Genomic DNA, 23,016 nt, shown 5'->3' with positions numbered 1-23,016 from the left:
CAATAGAAGTATAGATATTAGAACTCAAGGTGTTCTCTGGATTTTTGTGTTAAATTCTATAGAGTCATAGAGGTTCATAGAGTCATAGAGGTTTACAACATGGAAACAGGCCCTTTGGTTCAACCTGTCCATTCCACCCAGTTTTACAATTAATCTAGTCCCATTTGCCTGCATATACCTCCATACCTACCCCACCCATTTACCTGAACAAATGTTTCTTAAATGACAAAATTGTGATCACCCATCGCCACTACCTCTGGCAGTCCATTCCAGACACTCAGCACCCACTTTTTGAAAAACAATTGCCCCCCCTGGAGCCTTTTGTATCTCTCCTCTCTCACTTTAACCTGATGCCCTCTAGTTTTAGACTTCCGTACCATGGGGAAAAGCTGTTAGCTATCTACCTTATCTGTTTTTCTCATAATTTTATAAATCTCTATAATGTTACCCCTCTGTCTCCTACGCTCCAAGGGAAAAAAGTCCCAATCCATCCAACCTCTCCTTGTAACTCAATCCTTCCAGTCCGGGTAGTTAATCTTTTCTGCACTCTTTCGAGTTTAATAATATCCTTCTTTTGCAAGGTTACCGTATTGTATGCAGTATTCCAAATGTGGCCTTACCAACACCTTGTACAGCTGCAGCAACTCCTCAATGCTCTGACCAATGAAAGCAACCAATGAAAAGTCTTCTTCACCACTCTACCAGTAACTCCACTTTCAAAGAGCTATGAATTTGTCCCTCTAGATCTCTTTGCTCTCTAGCAGTGCCCTGAAGTCATGTGAGTACCTTTAGCCTTTTCATTACTTTGGTAGTAAATTATGACAAATAAGAAGCAAGCACCTTTTGATTTTCATTATGTTCTCCCTCATTGTTGTACATTTCCATGCAGTTTGATGATCCTTTATCACCTTTATCACTGGACAGAAATGGATAGGATAAAATGCATGGAGTGACCATTTGTCCTTGTCCTTGGAACGTATTGCTTCAATCCAATGTACCATTCAGCAGCTCAGATTGAGAGAAGATCCATCGCGCATTTATGGTGAGTGTGTGTGTTAACCATCTTTACATAAAATAAATAACTGTGGATGTTGAAGATCTGAAACGGAAACAGAAACAGCTGACAAAACTCAACAGATCTGGCAACATCAATGGGAAGAAAGCAGAATTAATGTTTCAAGTTAGTTGACTCTTCATCAGTGCTTCATCATTTCTGTTTCAGTTTCTGAGCACCTTTAACATTTCATGGTTCCAATTTTCATTCTTTAAGTGAAGCAGGAGATACGTTTTCTTTCCAAATCTGTGGCATAACTTTTAAAAGGAATAGGATATATCATGTAAAGGAAACATATGCAGCACTGTGAGAAATGAACAAAAGTGAGGCTTATGTGATAAATCTTGGAAAGAATAGGAATTGCGTGATGGCCTGAAAGGTGTCCTTGTGCACAGTATCATGCTAAAATACATTCATGGATTTGAACCGCTCCCCACTTCTTACCACAGGTCGGGTATCTTTTATCAGCACACCTGAAAACTGAAGGTGTTTTCAAAAGCAGACGTGAACAAACTTGAATGGACCTGCAGACACTCCGAGTTTGGACACTACTGGGGCAATAAAACATTGGTTTGCCTAAATGCACCTAAAAGCAAAGGCTTTTATTTCCAAAGGCCCAAACTCAGCAAGTCCATAGATCTGTTCAGGTGCTTTGGGGAAAAAAATATCTTTGTTTGTTCTGTATGGGCAACAAATCACAGAGACAACAAATAATAAGGGCAGAGATAATGAAAAAAAAGGTTTACTAATACCATTAGCTTTTGGTAAAGATAATGTGAACCCATTCTTCAACAAACTAAGATACAAGTTCAAGATTTAATTAGATTAGATTAGATTACTTACAGTGTGGAAACAGGCCCTTCGGCCCAACAAGTCCACACTGACCTGCCGAAGCGCAACCCACCCAGACCCATTCCCCTACATTTACCCCTTCACCTACGGGCAATTTAGCATGGCCAATTCACCTAACCCGCGCATTTTTTGGACTGTGGGCGGAAACCGGAGCCACCTGGAGGAAACCCACGCAGATACGGGGAGAATATGCAAACACCACACAGTCAGTCGCCTGAGGTGGGAATTGAACCCGGGTCTCTGGCGCTCTTTGTTGTGAGATATTTGGTGAAAGATTTTAGAGGCTAAGATAAGTGAATCCAAAAAAATGAAAATATCCTTCATCCAAAAAACAAAAGGAAGCATATTTCAGGTATCAACAGGATAGATTGAGTGAATCTTTAGAGCATAAAGGCAGTAGAAGTATACTTAACAGAGAAATCAGAAGGGCAAAAAGGGGACATGAGATAGCTTTGGCAAATAGATTTAAGGAGAATCCAAAGGGTTTTTACAAATACATTAAGGACAAAAGGGTAACTAAGCAGAGAATAGGGCCCCGCGAAGATCAGCAAGGCAGCCTTTGTGTGGAGCCACAGAAAATGAGGGAGATATTAAACAAGTATTTTGCATCAGTATTTACTGTGGAAAAGTACAGGCAAGATATAGACTGTAGGGAAATAGATGGTGACATCTTGAAAAATGTCCAAATTACAGAGGAGGAAGTGCTGGATGTCTTGAAACACATAAAAGTGGATAAATCCCCAGGTGTACCCAAGAACTCTGTGGGGAGCTAGGAAAGTGATTGCTGGGCCTCCTACTGAGATATTTGTATCATCGATAGTCACAGGTGAGGTGCCAGAAGACTGGAGGTTGGCTAACGTGGTGCTACTGTTTAAGAAGAGTGGTAAGGCCAAGCCAGGGAACTATAGACCAGTGAGCGTGATGTCAGTGGTGGGCAAGTTGTTGGAGGAAATCCTGAGGGACAGGATGTACATGTATTTGGAAAGGCAAAGACTGATTAGGGATAGTCAACATGGCTTTGTGTGTGGAAAATGATGTCTCTCAAACTTGATTGAGCTTTTTGAAGAAGAAACAAAGAGGATTGATGAGGGCAGAATGGTGGACGTGATCTGTATGGACTTGAGTAAGGCATTCGACAAGGTTCCACATGGAAGACTGGTTAGCAAGGTTAGATCTCATGGAATACAGGAAGAGCTAGCCATTTGGATACAGAACTGGCTCAAAGGTAGAAGACAGGGGGTGGTGGTGGAGGGTTGTTTTTAAGACTGGAGGCCTGTGACCAGTGGAGTGCCACAAGGATCAGTGCTGAGTCCACTGCATGTCAACATTTTTATGTAAGTGATTTGGATGTGTGCATAAGAGGTATAGTTAGTAAGTTTGAAGATGACACCAAATTGGAACCGTAGTGGACAACTAAGAAGGTTATCTCAGATTACAACAGGATCTTGATCAGATGGGCCAATGGGCTGAGAAGTGGCAGATGGACTTTAATTCTGATAAATGTGAGGTGCTGCATTTTGGGAAAGCAAATCTTAGCAGGACTTATACACTTAATGGTAAGGTCCTGGGGAGTGTTGGTGAACAAAGAGACCTTGGAGTGCAGGTTCATAGCAACTTGAAAGTGGAGTTGCAAGTAACTAGGATTGTGAAGAAGGCATTTGGTATGTCTTCCTTTATTGGTCAGAGTATTGAGTACAGGGGTTGGGAGTCATGTTGCGGCTGTACAGGACATTGGTTAGGCCACTGTTTGAATATTGTGTATAATTCTGGTCTCCTTCTTATCAGAGCGATGTTGTGAAACTTGAAAGAGTTCAGAAAAGATTTACAAGGATGTTGCCAGTGTTGAAGGATTTGGGCTACAGGGAGAGGTTGAATAGGTTATGGTGTTTTCCCTGGAGTGTCGAAGGTTGAAGAGGTTCTCAAAACTATGAGGACATGAATAGGATAAATAGACAAAATCTTTTCCCTGGGGTGGGGCGGTCCAGACCTAGAGGGCATAGGTTTAGGGTGAGAGGGGAAAGATATAAAAGAGACCTAAGGGGGAATGTTTTCATGCAGGGGGTGGTATGTGTATGGAATGAGCTGCTGGAGGAAGTGGTGGAGGCTGGTATAATTGCAACATTTAAAAGACATCTGGATGGGTATATGAATAGGAAGGGTTTGGAGGGATATGGGCCAGGTGCTGGCAGGTGGGACTAGATTGGGTTGGGATATATCTGGTCAACATGGATGGGTTGGACTGAAGAGTCTGTTTCCATGCTTTACATCTCTATGACTCTATGATTCGATGAACAACAATAAAAGAAGCATTCATATAATAATAAATTAGAACAGAATCTTCTTTGTAATCAATAACAATTCTTAAGATTTGTTTCCCATACTGGTAAATTGAGACAAGAAAAACAATTTTTTGGAATTTCACAATTTCAGTCTGCAAATTTGTCACAAAATATGATTTTTTTAAAAAATGCATATTTTTGGGAGGCGATAGCGTAGTGGTATTGTCGCTAGACTATTAATCCATAAACTTAGCTAATGTTCTGTGAGCTGCATATCAATCCTGCCATGACAGATGGTGGAATTTGAATTCATTTTTAAAAATCTGGAATTAAGAATTTACTGATGATGATAAGTTACTGTCATTTGTCAGAAAAACCCATCTGATTCATAAATGTCATTTAGGGAAGAAAATCTAAGGAAATCTGCCAGCCTCACATGGTTTGGCCTACACGTGAATCCAGACCAACAGCAATGTGTTTTGGAAGGTCAAGTAAGGTGTAAATTATACAGTGAATGGCAGATCCTTTCAAAATATTGATATACAGAGGGATTTTGGTGTGCAGGTTTACAGATCACTGAAGATGGCAGTGCAGGTAGATGGCATGTATGTCTTCATTCGAAGAGACACTGAGTATAAGAATAGGCAATTTATGCTGCAGCTTTATAGAACTTTAGTTAGGCCAAACTTGGAATATTGTGTATAGTTCTGGTCACCAGGAGAAAGTGAGGACTGCAGATGCTGGAGATCAGAGTTGAGAGTGTGTTGCTAGGAAAGCACAGCAGGTCAGGCAGCATTCGAGGAGCAGGAGAATCGATGTTTCGGGCATAAGTCAAACTAGCTCTTTCTGATGAAGGGCATACACCCAAAGCTTCAATTCTCCTGCACCTCGGATGCTGCCTGAACCTGCTGTGCTTTCCCAGCAACACAGTTCTGGTCACCACACTACCAGAAGGATGTGGATACTTTGGAGAGGGTACAGAAAAGGTTTACCAGGATGTTGCCTGGTATGTGGGATTTTAGCTATTAAGCAAAGTTGGATAGACTGGGTTTGTTTTCACTGAATTGCAGAAGATTGAGGGGTGAACTGATAGACATTTATAAGGCTGTGAATGGCTAGAGTGGCTAGAGTGAAAAGCAGGAGGCTTTTTCTCAGGCTGCAGTGGTCAATTACTAGGGGGTTGCATGTTCAAGGTGCAGGGATGGGGAATGTTTGAAAGCAGTGTGCGAGGCAAGCTTTTCACATAAAGCGTGGTGAATGCCTAGAATGTGCTGTCAGAAGAGGTGGTGGAAACAGACACAATAGCAGCATTCAAGAAGCACCTGGATGAATCCATCAATAGGAAGAGAGTAGAGGGATACAGATCCTGCAAGTGAAGACACTTTTAGTATAGAAGGGCAAAATGTGTCAGTACAAGCTTGGAGAGCCAAAGACCTGTTTCTGCGATATATTATTCTTTGTTCTTTGACTCTCAATTGCCATCTGAAATGGCCCAGCAAGGCAATCGGTTGTACACATTGCTACAAAGTCTCAAAGAAATAAAAATGGATGGGTCACCTGGCATCAACCTAGGCATTGGAAATAGTCCTGTCAATGTTGAAAGGTCCTCGTTACTAATACCTGGGACCTCATGCCGAAATTGGATGAGTTGTCTCATAGTCTCGTTAAAGCAACAGATTGACATGGTCGTACTTATATAATCATACGTTATAGACAATGTTCCAGGCACACTATCACCATCCCTGATATATCCTGTTCTACCAGTAGGGTAGACCTAGCAGAGGTAGCAAAACAATAGTAATACGGTCATGAGGGAGATGCCCTGGGAGTTCTCAACATTGACTCTGGATCCCATAAAGTCTTGTGGCTTCAGGTTAAACATAGGCAAGGAAACCTCTTGCTGATTACCATGTACTGCCTCGCACGGCTGATGAATCAGTAGTTCTCCATGTTGAACAACACTTGGAGGGAATACTGAGAATGGCACCCTCTGGGTGGGGGATTTCCATCTCCACTACCAAGAGTAGATCAGCAACAATACTACTGATCAAGCTAGTTAGGTCTTGAAAGACCTGCTCAGCTGGATCTGCAGCAGGTGGTGAGGGAACCAACAAGAGGGAAATACATACTTGACCTCATCCTGACCAATCTTTAAGCTGCAAATGCATCTGCAGTATGCAGTATCAGTAAGAATGGCCACATACAGTCCTTGTGGAGAAGAAATCCAGCCTTCACATTCAGAATTGCTTCCGTCATGTTGTTTGGCACTATCACTGTGCTAAACTGGACAGCCTTTGAACAGATCTAGCAACTCAAGACTGGTATCCATGAGTCATTGTGGCCCATCAACAGCAGCAGAATTTTACTCCAGCACAATCTATAATCTCATGGATTATAGACCTGCACGTCCCCTCAATTTAAGAATTACCATCAAGCCAGGGATCAACCCTAATTCAACAAAGAGTGCAGGAAGGCATGCCAGCAGCAGCATTAGGCATATATGAAAGTGAAGTATCAACCTGGTGAAGCTAACAAACATAACTACTCATCTCCAAACAGCATAAGCAGCAAGTGACAGAGTTAAGTTATCGCACAACCAATAGATCAGATTCTGCCACATCATGTCATGAATTTAGATGGACAATTAATCACTCACTGGAGGAGGAAGGGCCACAAATATCTCCATCATCAATGATGGAAGAGCCTACCACTCCATGTGGGATCACAAAATGATTGGATTCACCTTATACTGCAAAGGCTACAGGCCCTGACAAAAATTCAGCAATAATACTGAAGACTTGTACTTCAGATCTTGCCATAACCCCAGCCAAGCTGTTTCAGTACAGTTACAACATTGGCATATACCCAACAAAGTGGAAAATTGCCTAGATATTCCCCTAACATAAAAAGTGGAATAGAGGACATCGAGGATGAACATATAGGAGGGAAAGTGGGTGGGCATTGAAATGGGCAATGACTGGGAGGTCAGGCTGGAAGTTTAGGGCCTGGTGACGATGTTCGGTGAGACCAAATGTAGTCTAGGTGACTGTTTCACCGAGCATCGTGGGCCGGGCTCTAAATGGCCAGCCTGACCTCCCAGTCACCGCCCATTTCAATTCCCCCTCCCGCTCCCTCTCTGACATGTCCATCCTTGGCCTCCTCTATTGCTACAGTGAATCAGACTGCAAATTAGAGGAACAACACCTCATCCTCCCCCTGGGCAGCGTAGTGAACTTAACATTGAGTTCTCCAATTTCAAATAACCTTCCCACTCATTCCCCAGCTCCCTTTCCAGCCCCTCCTCCACCCTTCCATTCCACGTCCCACCTCACTAGTTTCACTATCTCCTCACTCCCAACCTCATCTCGTGTCCAGCCTTTACTCTCCACTCTACGTCCTTGACCTGACCATACCTGCCCATCTTTCTTCCATCTATCTGCTCCACCCTTCCAACTGACCAATCACAAAAACACTTATGCATCCACCTAACGCTATCCCATCTACCTTTCACCCACGCCACCTCTCTCCCTGTTTTTATTTCTGAACTCCCAAGCCCCTCCCCAATCCTGATGAAGGGTCTTGAACCAAAACATTGACTTCTCCTGGTCCTGATGCTGCCTGCCTTGCTGTGTTCCTTGAGCCTCCTGTTTGCCTGATCCAATTATCGTCTTGGTTCAAACATGGACAGAATCCGAAAGGTGAGATGAGAGTCACAATACTTGATAACATGGCTGCATTTGATCGAGTGTGGCATCAAGGAGCCCTAGCAAAACTGGAATCAATGGGTATCGGGGGAAAACTCTGTGCTGGTTGTAGTCATGCTTGGCACATAGGATGATGGTTGTGGTTGTTGGAGATCAGTCATCTCAGCTCCAGAACATCTCTGCAGGAGTTCCTCAATGTAGTATCCTAGGCCCAACCATCTTCAGCTGCTTCATCAATGACCTTCCCTCCATCATAAAGTCAGAAATGGGGATGTTTGCTAATGATTGCACAATGTTCAGCAACATTCACGACTCCTCAGATACTGAAGCAGTCCACTTTCAAATGCAACACTTTGAATATTATTTTCAGTTTTAGTCACCTTGCTATAGGAAGGGTGCTATTAAACTGGAGAAAGTGCAATAGAAATGTACAAGGGTGATGCTATGACTCAATAGTTTGCGTTACAAGGAGAGGTTGGACAAGTTGGGCTTTTTTCTTTAGAGCGTAGGAGATCAAGGGGAGATTTTAGAGAAGTATGAGATCATGAGAGGCATGGATAGGGTGAACACATTCTATCTTTTTCTCAGGGCTGGGGAATTGGGATTAGAGAGCATCAGTTTAAAGGGGAAAGAATAAAAGGGAACCTGAGGGGCATCCTTTTTTTAACATGGGGGTGTTAGGCATATGGAATTAGCTCGGCGAAAGTGAGGACTGCAGATGCTGGAGATTAGAGTCAAGAGTGTATTGCTAGAAAAGTACAGCAGTTCAGGGAACATCCGAGGAGCAGGAGAGATGATGTTTGGGGCAAAAGCCCTTCGTCAGGAATGAGGTTGTAAACCGAGAGGATGGTGAGATAAATGGGAGGGTGTGAGGCTATGGGGAAGGTAACTGAGAGTGTGATAGGTAGATGGAGGAAGGGGTAATGATGATAGGTTAGAGAAGAGGGTGGAGGAGATAATGGGGAGGAAGATGGACAGGTTGGACAGGTCATGAGGGTGGTTCAGAGTTGGAAGGTTGGATCTAGGATAAGGTAGGGGAGGGGAAATGTGGAAACTGGTGAAATCCACATTGATGCCATAGGGTTGGAGGGTCCTGAGGTGGAAGATAAGGCATTCTTCTTCCAAGCATCAGGTGGTTAGGGAGTGGCGATGGAGGAGGCCCAGGACTTGTATGTCCTTGGCGGAATGGGAGGGGGAGTTGAAGTGTTTGGCCACGGGGCAATGGGGTTGGTTGGCTGGTAGATTAACAACATTTAAAAGGCATTTAGACAAATACATGGATAAGAAAGGTTGAGAAGGATATAGGCCATATGCAGGGAAATAGGCCATATGCAGGGAAATGGGATGAACATTTTGGTTGGCATGTCTCTATTCTGCAGGACTCTATGACTCTATAAAAAAGATCTAGGCAGTATCCAGTTTTGGACTGACAAGTGGTAAGTAACATTTGCATGACACAAATACCGGGCTATGATCATCACTTTTAAGAGATGATCTAATTACCACTCCTTGACATTCAATGGTGTTACAATCACTATCAACATTCTGGGGGTTACTATTGACCAGAAACTCAATGGGACTCATCGCATAAACACAGTGGATATAAGAGTCCGTCAGAGGCAGAATACTGCAGCAAATAACTCACCTCCTGACTCCCCACAGCCTGATCCTCATCTACAAGTTACAAGTCAAGGATATGATGGAATATCTGCAGATACTGGAAAGTCAGAGTAAATAAAGGGTGGAGCTGGAAAAAGCAGAGCAGATCAAGCAGCATCAGAGGAGTAGGGGAGTTGAACTTTCAAGTCAGGACCTTTCACTGACTTGCCTGGATGGGTGCAGCTCCACCAATAATCAAGAAGCTTGTCATCATCCAGGACAAAGCACTACCTCCAAAATCATCCACCACTGAAGCTCAATAGTAACAGTATGTACTAACTTCAAGATGCACTGCAGAAACTCACCCAAAATCCTCAGACAGCACATTCCAAATCCATAGCCGCTTCTATCTAGAAGGGCAAAGGCATCAGATAAATGGGAATACCACCACTGCAAGTTCCCTTCCAAGCACTCACCATCCTGACTTGGAAATATATCTCTATTCCTTTACTGCTGCTGGGTCAAAATCCTGGAATTTGCTCCCTAATGGCATTATGTGTGAACCCAAGGTGTGTGGAGTGCAGCGGTTCTGAAAGTCAGCTCACCACCAACTTCTCATGGGTACTAGGGATGGGCAATAAATGCTGGCCAGTTAGTGACACCCACAACTCACAAATAAATAATTAAAAAATGCACAAACTTTGTCAAACTATTTGGAAACTATGAGCAGATGATGCCAACCACTGCTGATATGTAGTTGGTTAGATAGCTGCCACCATACCCTTTTAGGTCTACAGAACCTACTTTGTCTAAAGTCTTAGAAATGAATCTTCAAGCCATCTTTAAGTGGCTCTTGTTTTTAATTAGATATTGTTTATTATGCAATAGCTATCGGGTTCAAGTTATATTTGTATGTTAAACATATTGAAAAGACTATTAAGAGGTGTGTGATAACAGTTCTGTTCCTCTTCAGGATGCTGATTGTACTGCCTTTCCCCATCACAGTCCTTATGACATCATCTAATTGGATGTAATGAAAAACAGTCACTAGCCATTAACCCTTATCTGACAGAAGCTACCTGAGATTGAGGTTCAGAAATGTTAATCAAGGGGTGGGATCAAGTTACATTACAGAGAACACGAGGAGAGGGGACATTAAAGTCATTCAAATTCAACACTCAAGTTAGTTTTTTTTAGCTCTTTTCTTAGAATAGCAGAAATTGTTTAAATACATTTTCAAAAAAATGGGATTCGCGATAGACTGATATTCTTAAATGCTAATGGTTGGATCACAGTTTATAAAAGCCATTGTAATGATAGTAGAGGAGTTGGGAGGTCATGTTGCGGCTGTACAGGACATTGGTTAGGCCACTTTTGGAATATTGCATGCAATTCCGGATGTTGTGAAACTTGAAAGGGTTCAGAAGATTTACAAGGATGTTGTCAGGTTTGGAGGAATGAAATAAAGGGAGAGATTGAATAGGCTAATGCTTTTTTCCCTGGAGTGTTAGAGGCTGAAAGGTAACCTTATCAAGATTTGTAAAATCATGAGGGGCATGGATAGGGTAAATAGACAAGGTCTTTTCCCTGGAATCAGGGAGTCCAGAACTAGAGGGCATAGGTTTAGGGTGAGAGCAGAAAGATATCAAAGAGACCTAAGGGGCAACTTTTTCATTCAGATATTGTGTGCGTGTGGAATGGGCTGCCGGAAGAAGTAGAACATAGAAGAATACAGCGCAGTACAGGCCCTTCGGCCCTCGATGTTGCGCCGATCCAAGCCCACCTAACCTACACTAGCACACTATCCTCCATATGCCTATCCAATGCCCGCTTAAATGCCCATAATGAGGGAGAGTCCACCACTGCTACTGGCAGGGCATTCCACGAACTCACGACTCGCTGAGTAAAGAACCTACCCCTAACATCTGTCCTATACCTACCCCCCCTTAATTTAAAGCTATGCCCCCTTGTAATAGCTGACTCCATACGTGGAAAAAGATTCTCACTGTCGACCCTATCTAAACCCCTAATCATCTTGTACACCTCTATCAAGTCACCCCTAAACCTTCTTTTCTCCAATGAAAACAGCCCCAAGTGCCTCAGTAGTGGAGGCTAGTACAACTACAACATTTAAAAGGCAGCTGGATGGATACATGAATAGGAAGGCTTTGGAGGGATATGGGCTGGGTGCTGGCAGGTGGGACTAGATTGGGTTGGACTATCTGGTCGGCATGGACGAGTTGGAATGAAAGGTCTGTTTCCATGCTATACATCTCTATGATTCTATGACCAGACTGGTGATTCTGTATTTTGGAGGAAAGGGCATCAGAAATGAGTTACAGCAGAATTTGTCTTCCCCCTGAGGTGGCGAGTGTAATGGCAAGAGTAAAGTCTTAATTGTGCAAGAGTGCAAAAGTCAGATGCTTGCCATTAAAACAATCTTTAACAATTAAAGCACTCGCTCTGAGAAGCAGAACTAAGATACTTGCCATCAAGTGGCTGTAACGTATTTGCGTGCATTGCATTTCATTAGTTACACAACATGCTGGAACTAAGTTTTCCTTTCCCAGTTAGTTTCACCCAAATTGAGATACTCAATGCTTCAGGAACTCAACTGCACATGGCTTGTGTGCATCTGTTGTCTTGGCCTTCTGCCTTCAGTTCAGGTGAATTCTTTACCATTGCTGCTTCTCATGAAATGCTGTCAAGTTCACTGTGTTCATGTTTGATGTAAGTTCTACAACTTCAGTGGACACACATACACAGAAAACACAGTGCATGAAGAGTATGGCAATATGTGTATAGGAAATGAGAGGCAGACTTAGTGGGTGACTCCTGGCAGCTGTACCATGTCAAGGCCATTAAGGCATTTTTCTGGGAAACTATAAATGAGGGCAGGATTACTGTAATGCATGGAAAAGAGTATTGTTAGGCTAGAACAGCAGGAGATACCTCTGACCTCCTCTGATGTTGGTGGCAAGGAGCACAGTAAATGCAGAATGACAGGAACACATGCTGTTTGGGGCTTAGAGAGGTTCCAGACTAAACTCTGAATGAATATGCAAGACAGCTGCTTGACATTTCTCTCCCCCTTAGTATCATGGACTGACTCACATTACCCTTCCACCATCCAACTTTCATTACTTTCTTCTTGTGCTGTCTCCTCCCCAAGTCAGAGTCTCCCTGAAAGTCTCCTGCACTTGAATCGGCTTATAGGCTCACCATCATGACTCCAAGCCTCCAGAAACCTATGAAACCTAGTAGATTTGTCTACTAGGAAAGCAGGTGTTAATATGAAATGCTCAGACACACCATAGTTTGTGCACACTCTAACCAGAATGTCATAGATAAAGGTAATGTTGATCTTTAAGTGGGCTGTGTGCTTTCACTTACTATTCTTACAGATATCCAAAGTGAAAGGACCAAGACACAGATCAACTCTATTCCCCCTCAGCGTAAAAGGTCACATATTGAAGACCACTACGGCAACAATAGAAGGAGCAGTAGCCATTGCCCCTATTAAGTTATAGTTTGCAGTAAGAAAAACAAGAAAAGGTCTCAAAGAGCTATTGTGCAAAACAGGATCCACAGGTTTCAATGCCACTATCTGTAGATCAGTGACAGCTGATGTTGATGAAAGTCAAGGATGTTATGAAACTTGAACTTATTCAGGAAAGATTTACAAGGATGTTACCAGTGTTGGAGAATTTAAGCTGTGGGGAGAGGCTGAATAGGCTGGGGCTGTTTCCCTGAAGTAATTGAGGCTGAGGAGTGACCTTATAGAGGCTTATAAAATCATGAGGGGCATGGATAGGATAAACAGACAAAGTTTTTTCCCTAGAGTGGGGGAGTCCAGAACCAAAGGGCATAGGTTTAAGGTGAGAGGGGAAAGTTATAAAAGGGACCTAAGGGGCAACTTTTTCATGCAGAGGGTGGTGTGTGTATGGAATGAGCTGCTAGAGGAAGTGGTGGAGGCTGGTTCAATTGCAGCATTTAAAAGGCATCTGATGGGTATATGAATTGGAAGGGTTTAATGGGATATGGGTCAAGTACTGGCAAATGGGACTAGATTATGTAAGGATATCTGGTCGGCATGGAAGAGTTGGACCGAGGGTTCTGTTTCCATGCTGTACATCTTTATGACTCTTTGACTCTGCACTATTGTCTAATATCCATGGCAGCTGCTGAATGAGGACCTGCAGTCCTATGGATTGGGTCCATCGCTGTATTGCCCTTAAGTTGTATACCAGTGCATCATTTCAGGGAGTTAGAGTGCAACTATGGGCATTTCACAGACATTAACACATTAGTATATACAGGATGTCATGATGCTGTCTTTCAAGTGCTCAGTATTTCAGACCTTTCTCTGTTGATGCAGGTAGTCAGGCAGCAAGGGGAGTCAGGTAGTGAGTGCATCTGGTATTGCTACTATTGCTAATATCCTGTAGGTTCAGGATGTAATTGTTACACCCACATGGCATTCAGAATGCATTATCATGAACTCGCAGACTTCAATGGAATGAGATACCATTTCATTAATGTCCAATTCATTTGTTATCACAACAGCCACATTGGAGGATTATCCCCTCCCTGGTATGACATAAACAATGGTGGGAAAGTACAGTAATGGGAAAAAGGCACTTAAAAGAAGTTCCTGAAGTTTCCATTTTGCAAACATATTCCACAACCAACACTAGAAGACAATCTTTCACAGCCACCATATATGTATGCTCAACAGTAGGTATGCAATGACATTGTCTGTAATGGTGAAGGGATTCTTACTATTGTTGGTGTGGATTGAGAAGTACGTGGTGGCTTACATGCAGAATTCTACTTTCTCTGCAACTTGAAAACATTGGTTGTGCAACGTATAATTGGATAAGGTCACATAACTCAAACCTCCTTGTGGAGGCATGGCAATGATCTCCTTGGGAAGCTACATCATGCAGATATAACACGAGGCTTCATTGTAATGGATGCACAGGCTCAAGAATTTCTTCAATAAAATTGTGCTATGTTTTTGACATTGCACACAGATAACTGGTTGAGAATCTTATATAGGGATTGATGTCTTTGTGCTTGAGACCTTGTTCAAACTAAAAAGACAACATTTAAGCCCAGCAAAAACAGCAATTTCTAGCAGCTGCTCAATCTCTAGAGAGAGAAGATTCAGGTGAAGATCTACCAGGATCAGAGGAGAACGATAATAACTAGAATGCATAATTTTCTTCAACTGTTTGAAAGACAGTGTGAGCACCAAGTAAGATGTCCATGCCCATCATCACAGAGCTGGAGTAAAGTAAGCATTGAGGAGGACTGGGCGGCTATCTCATCCCAATGGTCATCAAGGTCACAGCTGCCTTGTATCTTCATATAGTAGCACATTGAATAAGCAACTGGGGATTTGAGTAATGTCTCCCAATCCTGTGGATCTGGTATGTAATAGCTACCTTTTTTTCCAGAGAATAGATCTTCATTATCAACAAGCAAGATAAGGAGCATCAAGCAATTCGAGCAGTGAGATTCTCCATTGCTGGCATCCTCCTGATATGGGGCACTATGGAGTGCATCCACATTGATTTGATAGCACCATCTCATAAAATTCATGAACAGAAAAGGCTTTCACTCCATCAATGTCTAAATTATATATGACGATCAATGCCAAATTCCGAATGCATTAGCAAGATATCCTGGGAGCTGGTATGATTCTTACAGACTTGACAACTGTCAGATTCTTGCCTTCTTCCAAAGTCTTCAGGGTAAATTGGCATTGGACTGATCTTGGCTATGGGTTGGCTTTCCACATGATTTATCACTACAAGCTAACATTGACTTTTCCTTACAACCTTGGTTCTGATCTCTTCATCTCTGTTAAAGGTAAAGTCCATGTGCAAACCTTGTGATTACTGCTAGAGTAGCAATGATACATTGAGCATTTCTGTGACTCTGCTGTCCTAGATGGTCATGCTACCTTATTAGAATGATTAATACCAAACTTGTAAGACTATTGCCAAATTACCAGCTGAAGAATATGAAGAGTTAATTACCAACAATAAAATGAGTAAACCTCGCTACTGCTGATGATCAGAGAAGAATTCTTCATGTATGGCCTTCTGATTTTGAGACATTTTGGAGGAAATTCAGGAGAATCCCTACTCCTGTGTTGACACAGGGTAGCAGAGCCATTTAGCCTGTAAAATCCTTCTGCTTCATCTGCCCCTAATAATGCTGCAAAATTGGTTAAAATCCTTAGTTAGTGGTATGAAAATATAGATGTTTATGCCTACAAATAGCCACAAATAGCTACACAGGATAAGGTTTGGAATCTACAGACAGCTGTCAGTCTGATATTCTGGTGCAGAAAAAAACTAATGTGACTGAACAATGGCAGATGGTGGGGGAAATGGTAGCAGAGTAGTATTGTAACTGAGCAATTATCTGGAGACGTGTTTGAATCTCCCGATTTCAGATGGTACAATTTGAATCAATAACAATCTTTAATTATAAAAAATACTAGCTAACAGTGACAATGTAACCATCATCAATTGTGGTTAAAACTATATTGGCCACCAGGTGATAAATCCAAACAATCTCCAAAGTAGGAGCTAACCCAGGTAGGATACAGTAAACAGTTATCACAAGGCATGCGACTTTCAAGAAATGTTTTGTTGAAAGAAAATGTTCCGCCTCCTTTCAATATCATGATTCACAATCCTTAAACGGAAATCCACAAAAAAAGATAAAATACCATCATCATTGTAAGCGATACAATGTCCCAAGATCTTGCCCTCTAATGTAACCTCATGGCAAGATGAAGCAACAAAATGTTTATTGAAAAACGATAATGTTTTCCCTACCTCAGCAAACTGTAAATATTCTTTAACAGTAGAATGAGACCAAGAATATTATAGATATGAACAATCACCAGTCGTGAAATAAACTTAGTATTAATTATTTGGTTCACAATTATTGAACAGGTATCTCAGACAGTTTAGATTAGAGTGGTGCTGGAAAAGCACAGCAGTCTGGAGAAACGAAACTACTAAATAAGATGTGAGTGTTGATAGTAGGTTCCTTGATTGTCAGTTCAGTTTTAATTTAATGTAAGAATTTAATTTTGTAGATTTCAACAATTCCTGTGACGGTCTGAAAATAAAGAAAAATTGCTTAAATCTCTATATGTTCATCAAACCACTCACATTGGCTGTCGTATTAGAACATGTTTTGTTTCTTTTTACAAATATCTGTACAGTCCAAGTTGGATTTTGGACAATATATTATTCAATAGCCCTAATGAGCTGGTTGAGGAGAATCATTGTCAAGCACTGCATCTTGTTAAAACTACTTTTAGTTAAGATTTTGTTTCAAAAAACAAGCGTAACAGAATTGAATAGCTGACTGTCAATGGGAGGAACGAGTAGACAATGTAACAGACAGGAATATTTAATCAGATGACACATGACTGATGGACAATAAGGTTAAATCAGTTAGCTGATGGAAAATGCAAAATGACTGTCAACTGATGAGCTTATAATGAAACAATATAGTTGGTGACAAATGTACGCTAAGTAAGAGAAAATGAGCAATGATACTATTCAATGTGTCTCATGTAAGGAACACTAAGTAAGATAGTGGAGGGAAAATAGATAGATAAAATGTTAAATGATAGATAAATAATATATAATGTAAAATGAGTGTTCTGAGCAGAAATATGAAAAAATGTGAATGCTATATGATAGATAAACTAATGAAAAGTTGATGATTGGATTCAATTATGATAGTAGATTACAAATATTACAGAACAGCTGGAGCAATGAAGTATCATAAAAATAGGAAGAAAGATGAGCACCTCAGGAAATTATTTTAACTCAATGAATATGACCACGGTGAAGAAAGGCCATTGCCTCAACCCCTATAATAAATCCCCTACTTTTCCTTGCTAATTATTTCCTGAGGATTGGATCCATTTGGATTGATTCTGAATGATAGATTTTCTATCACCTAGCTAATTCTGTTGAGAAAGTCACAATACAAGTATTGGTATGCATGATCATTTACACCTTACCTCCCTGAACATTGTATGTCACTGACCCTGACCTCACATCTACCATGCCTCTTACCCATACAGGGTCATTCATATAAGTTTGACACCAAATTGAACTAAACTGTCTCTCTCACTTAGAGGAATCCTGTGTCTGGCATTAGCGCTACTGATGCCATTTTACCTTCTCCCCCAGGTCCAGGAAGATCAGAGTTAACCTGTGTGGGATTTTCTCCCCATTAGCAACTTTGCTGGAGCTATTCTTGCAGTTGCATGAGGAGTTGTCCAATAATCAAATAGCAATGGGGACAGTTTGGTAGTGAGTGAAGCTGTATGTTGTTTCTTTAAGACTGCCTTCAAAATTTGGACTGGTCTTCTGCCAGATCATTGGCCAATGGAAGTAATGGAGCTGTTTCAATGTGCCAATGGAAGTAATGGATCTGTTTGAATGTGCCTAATGCCATTCAACATAAGGAAATACTCAAATTCCCTGCTGGTAAATGATGGCACGTTGTCTGTGACCAACACTTCTGCGAATCTGTGTATTGCAAAAGATGTTTGCAGCTTTTCTATCATTGTGCCCGTGTTTGATGCATGAACTCTATGTACATCAATCACTTTGAGTGGCATTCATAATTACTGATGGCATCCAGGGTGTATCTGGCCATTCCCCCAAAAATATGGGGGAGCTGCTGATGGTAATATTTGTTCTTGTTGGCACTCTGGGCACTGTCCCACCAATGCGGCCACATCTACATCTGATCCTGGCCACCAGACATACTTTCTTGCCCAACAAATTCATTTTGGACACCCTGGATGACCCTAGTGGAGTTCAACCAGTGCGTAGTGCCAACATTTGCTCAGGGTAATCACTCATACTCCTTATAATAGTTAAAGAAACATTGCAATGTGGAAACAGGCCTTTTGGCCCAACAAGTTCACACTGACCCTCTGAAGAGTATCCCACCCTCTTACCCTACATTTGCCCCTGACTAGTGCACCTGCCCTACACATCCCTGAATACCATGGGTAATTTAGCATGACCAATTTATCTAATGTGCACATCTTTGGACTGAAACCCACACAGACACAGAAAGAATGTGCAAACTCCACACGCAGAGTTGCTCGAAGCTGGAATCGAACCCATTTCTCTTGTGCTGTGAAGCAGTAATACTAACCACTGAGCCACCATGTGGTCCCCTACATTGATCTGGTGTCATCGGATCCAGGAAGGCTTCAATTCTGGTAATGATGGCCCTTTTGTTTTTCCCATCACCACCAGCTATTTTTGTTTTGCCAGGATGGATCTGTTTGAGTGCAGAGTCTGATATTGTCAGAGGTGACTGATAGGGTGTCCAGAATGTTTGAAACCACAACGGACTCTTACAGTGTGGCCCCAACCCTGGTATATCTGCCAGCAGGAGATCAGTCAACGCGTCCTCGTTTGTAACTTGGCCTCCCAGACAATGTTTCAACTTGTAATTGAACAGACATAGACTGAGACCCCACGACTGAATTGAATCGGAAGGTATGGGCAGCTTAGCCATGTCATCTTCAAGTAGCCCTAGCATGGATCTGTTGCTATTACAAAATTAGGAAAGACCTAAATGGGCACAGTGGTTAGCACTGCTGCCTCACAGCGTCTGAGACCCGGGTTCAATTCCCGCCTCAGGCGACTGATTGTGTGGCATTTGCACGTTCTCCCCGTGTCTGCGTGGGTTTCCTCCGGGTGCTCTGGTTTCCTCCCACAGTCCAAAGATGTGCAGGTCAGGTGAATTGGCCATGCTAAATTGCTCGTAGTGTTGGGAAAGGGGTAAATGTAGGTGGGTTGCGCTTCGGCGGGTCGGTGTGGACTTGTTGGGCCGAAGGGCCTGTTTTCACACTGTAATGTAATGTAATGTAATGTAATGTAATCTAATCTCCCGTAAAGACATGGGAGCTAGGGCACCTTTGATTGCCCTCACTTCATCGTCCAACACGTGTAACCCAGTCTTGTTGACACTGTAGCACTAGTAAGCCACTTGGGATGCCTGGAACACAGATTTTCCCATTCTAAGGTATACGCCCACTTTTGAGAAACATCTGAGGACTATGTATAAGTTCCCTAAGTGCTCTTTATTGGTCTTACCTGTTATTAGCACATAATCCTGACAAATTGTGATCTGGAATAGACTTTGTAAAATGTTCTCCATCATCCGCTGAGAAATGGGACAGGTTGATGATACCCCAAATGGCAGTCTCAGATATTGGTACCAATGCTTAAAGTTATTAATTGTAGCATGTGTCTGCTACATTTAACCACAACTGCAGGTATGTATGGCTCATGTCCAGCTTCCTGAAGGACAGCTCTCCCCCGCCAGCTTTGCATCTAAATGCTCTGTGCAAGGGTTTGGGTATTTATCCAGCTGCAAAAAGCACTTTACGGTTTGGTTAAAATCCCCACAAAAGGCAAACTGACCCAACAGATTTCACAGACAGTACGGTTGGTGTTGTCCATTCTGCAAACTGGACTGGTTTGATGATTCCTTCACTTTCTAGCCTCCTGATTTCTGCCTCTACATTTGCACATGAGGCAAATGATACTTGGCATGCCTTGCAGAATTGTGGAATTGCTTCCTGGTCAACATACAAGGTGGCCTTAGTTATTTTGATAGTCCTAGACCTTTCTGAAAACATACGGGACTTTAGTGAAGCCTTCACTCAGTCTGCCAATTTGTAATCGAAAAATATTAAACCAATCCAGCTGAATATTCCTTAGCCAATTTTTCCCAATCAGACCTGGGCCCAAGCCTTTTATTACTATTACTGGTAACTGAATGAGCTGCTTCTCATATGGGACTGAAACCAAAGTTGTATCCTTAATCTATAAAGGTTCCCCAGTATGGGTTCTCAGTATAGCTGAGGTCTTAGAAAAACTTAAGGGTTGGAGTCCAGAGCGAATTATGTTAGTCTAGTTCTGCAATCACTAATACAACCTCCGTGAGAACTGGATGACGATTTAACCAGATATTTATTTTAATTGCTTCTGATTTGGATTTTGCTAAGTAATTTAACTGTTTCAAGCCAGATATAGGTGGGCTTTCCAGGGTGTGCATTCTCACAGCAGAGAGCGGCGCGAGCTGGGTGGAAGTGAGGTTGGAGCGCAGAGCTAGTCGGGAAGGTAAGTGATTGATATTTGAGTGGGTGTGTTCTAAACCCCAGGCCCTACATAGTAGGGCCTCCCTCCCATCCTCCTCCTCTAACCTAACTTTAAAGTCCACAGGTAAGCTACTCAGTGTTCTTGTTTTGGAGACGAAGTGTAGTGTAATGGCAGCGCAGGCAGTGGAATGTTCCTCCTGCAGGATGTTTGAGGTAGGGGTGACCACCGATACTCCTGCCGACTTCGTCTGCAGGAAATGCAGTCAGATCCTGCTCCTCACAGAACGAGTTAGGGAACTGGAACTGGAGTTGGAAGAACTGAGGATTATTCGAGAGGCTGAGAAGGTGATAGATAGAAGCTACAGGGACATAGTTACGCCAGAGAACAGAGGTAGCTGGGTAACAGTTAGAGGTGGGAAGGAGAGGAAGCAGGCAGTGAAGGGATCCCCTGTGGTCGTTCCCCTCAACAATAAGTATACCGCTTTGGATACTGTTGGGGGGGATGGCCTAGCAGGGGTAAGCTGCAGTGACCGGGTCTGTGGCGCGAGGTCTGGCTCTGAGGCTCAGAAGGGAAGGGGGAGAGGAGGAGAGCGCTAGTTATAGGAGACTCTTAGTTAGAGGGACGGACAGGCGGTTCTGTGGACATGGGCGAGACTCTCGGATGGTTTGTTGCCTCCTGGGTGCCAGGATCCGAGACGTCTCGGACCGTGTCTTCAGAATCCTTAAGGGGGAGGGTGTGCAGCCAGAAGTCGTGGTGCACGTTGGCACCAACGACATAGGTAGGCAGAGGGGTGGGGAGGTCATTCAAGAGCTCAAGGAGTTAGGCTGGAAGCTAAAAGCTAGGACGGACAGAGTCGTCATCTCTGGGTTGTTGCCGGTGCCACGTGACAGTGAGGCAAGGAATAGGGAGAGAGTGCAGTTGAACACGTGGCTGCAAGGATGGTGTAGGAGGGAGGGCTTCAGGTATATGGACAATTGGACGGCATTCTGGGGAAGGTGGGACCTGTTCAAGCAGGACGGGTTGCACTTGAACCAGAAGGGCACCAATATCCTGGGGGGTAGGTTTGCTAGCACTCTTCGGGGGGGTTTAAACTAATTTGGCAGGAGGATGGGATCCGGACTTGTAGTCCAGCAAGTAGGCTAGCTGTTTGTCAGGATGTCCAAGAATGTAGGGAGGCTGTGGAGAAGGTAGCACTGACAGGGAATACTTGCGGACACAGAGATGGGTTCAAGTGTGTATACTTCAACGCAAGGAGTATCAGAAATAAGGTGGGTGAACTTAAGGCGTGGATCGGTACCTGGGACTACGATGTTGTCGCCATCACGGAAACGTGGATAGAAGAGGGACAGGAATGGTTGTTGGAGGTTCCTGGTTACAGATGTTTCAGTAAGATTAGGGAGAGTGGTAAAAAAGGAGGGGGGGTGGCGTTGCTAATTAGAAATGGTATAACGGCTGCAGAAAGGCAGTTCGAGGGGGATCTGCCTTTGGAGGTAGTATGGGCTGAAGTCAGAAATAGGAAAGGTGCAGTCACCTTGTTGGGTGTTTACTATAGGCCCCCCAATAGCAGCAGAGATGTGGAGAAACAGATTGGGAAACAGATTTTGGAAAGGTGCAGAAGCCACAGGGTAGTAGTCATGGGCGATTTCAACTTCCCAAATATTGATTGGAAGCTCTTTAGATCAAGTAGATTGGATGGGGCGGTGTTTGTGCAGTGTGTCCAGGAAGCTTTTCTAACTCAGTATGTAGATTGTCCGACCAGAGGGGAGGCCATATTGGATTTGGTACTTGGTAACGAACCGGGACAAGTGATGGGCTTGTTAGTGGGTGAACATTTTGGTGATGGTGACCACAATTCTGTGACTTTCACCTTGGTTATGGAGAGAGATAGGTGCGTGCAACAGGGTAGGTTTTACAATTGGGAGAAGGGTAAATACGATGCTGTAAGACAGGATCTGAGGAGCATAAGTTGGGAGCATAGGCTGTCAGGGAAGGATGTTGTGGAAATGTGGAACTTTTTCAAGGAACAGATACAACGTGTCCTTGACATGTATGTACCTGTCAGGCAGGAAAGAGATGGTCGTGTGAGGGAACCTTGGTTGACGAGGGAGGTTGAATGTCTTGTAAAGGGGAAGAAGGAGGCTTACATAAGATTGAGGAAACAGGGTTCAGACAGAGCAGTGGAGGGATACAGGATAGCCAGAAGGGACCTGAAGAAAGGGATTAGGAGAGCTAAGAGAGGACATGAAAAATCTTTGGCGGATAGGATCAAGGATAACCCAAAGGCATTTTATGCGTATGTGAGAAACATGAGAATGACGAGAACGAGTATCTGGAAAGACACTGCTTGA

At 43.0% G+C, this 23,016-nt stretch overlaps 1 long non-coding RNA gene across 1 annotated transcript in view; it reads left to right on the top strand.

Annotated features, from left to right (window-relative positions):
- Window positions 1-642: 642 nt before the first annotated feature.
- LOC148147568 (uncharacterized) overlaps window positions 643-23,016 on the top strand; it is a 159,879-nt gene continuing 137,505 nt past the window's right edge. The window contains exons 1-2 of the long non-coding RNA XR_015759673.1: window positions 643-778; window positions 890-1,042. This is a non-coding gene — a long non-coding RNA (uncharacterized LOC148147568). The remainder of the gene's footprint in view (window positions 779-889; window positions 1,043-23,016) is intronic.

The sequence above is a fragment of the Chiloscyllium plagiosum genome, unplaced genomic scaffold (assembly GCF_037043375.1).
Source record: "Chiloscyllium plagiosum isolate Xiang-an unplaced genomic scaffold, Cpla_swu_hap1 HiC_scaffold_16, whole genome shotgun sequence".
NCBI classification, from domain to species: Eukaryota; Metazoa; Chordata; class Chondrichthyes; order Orectolobiformes; family Hemiscylliidae; genus Chiloscyllium; species Chiloscyllium plagiosum.
Note: the sequence above shows the minus strand (reverse complement) of the source record. Positions and strands in the feature narration are given on the sequence as shown.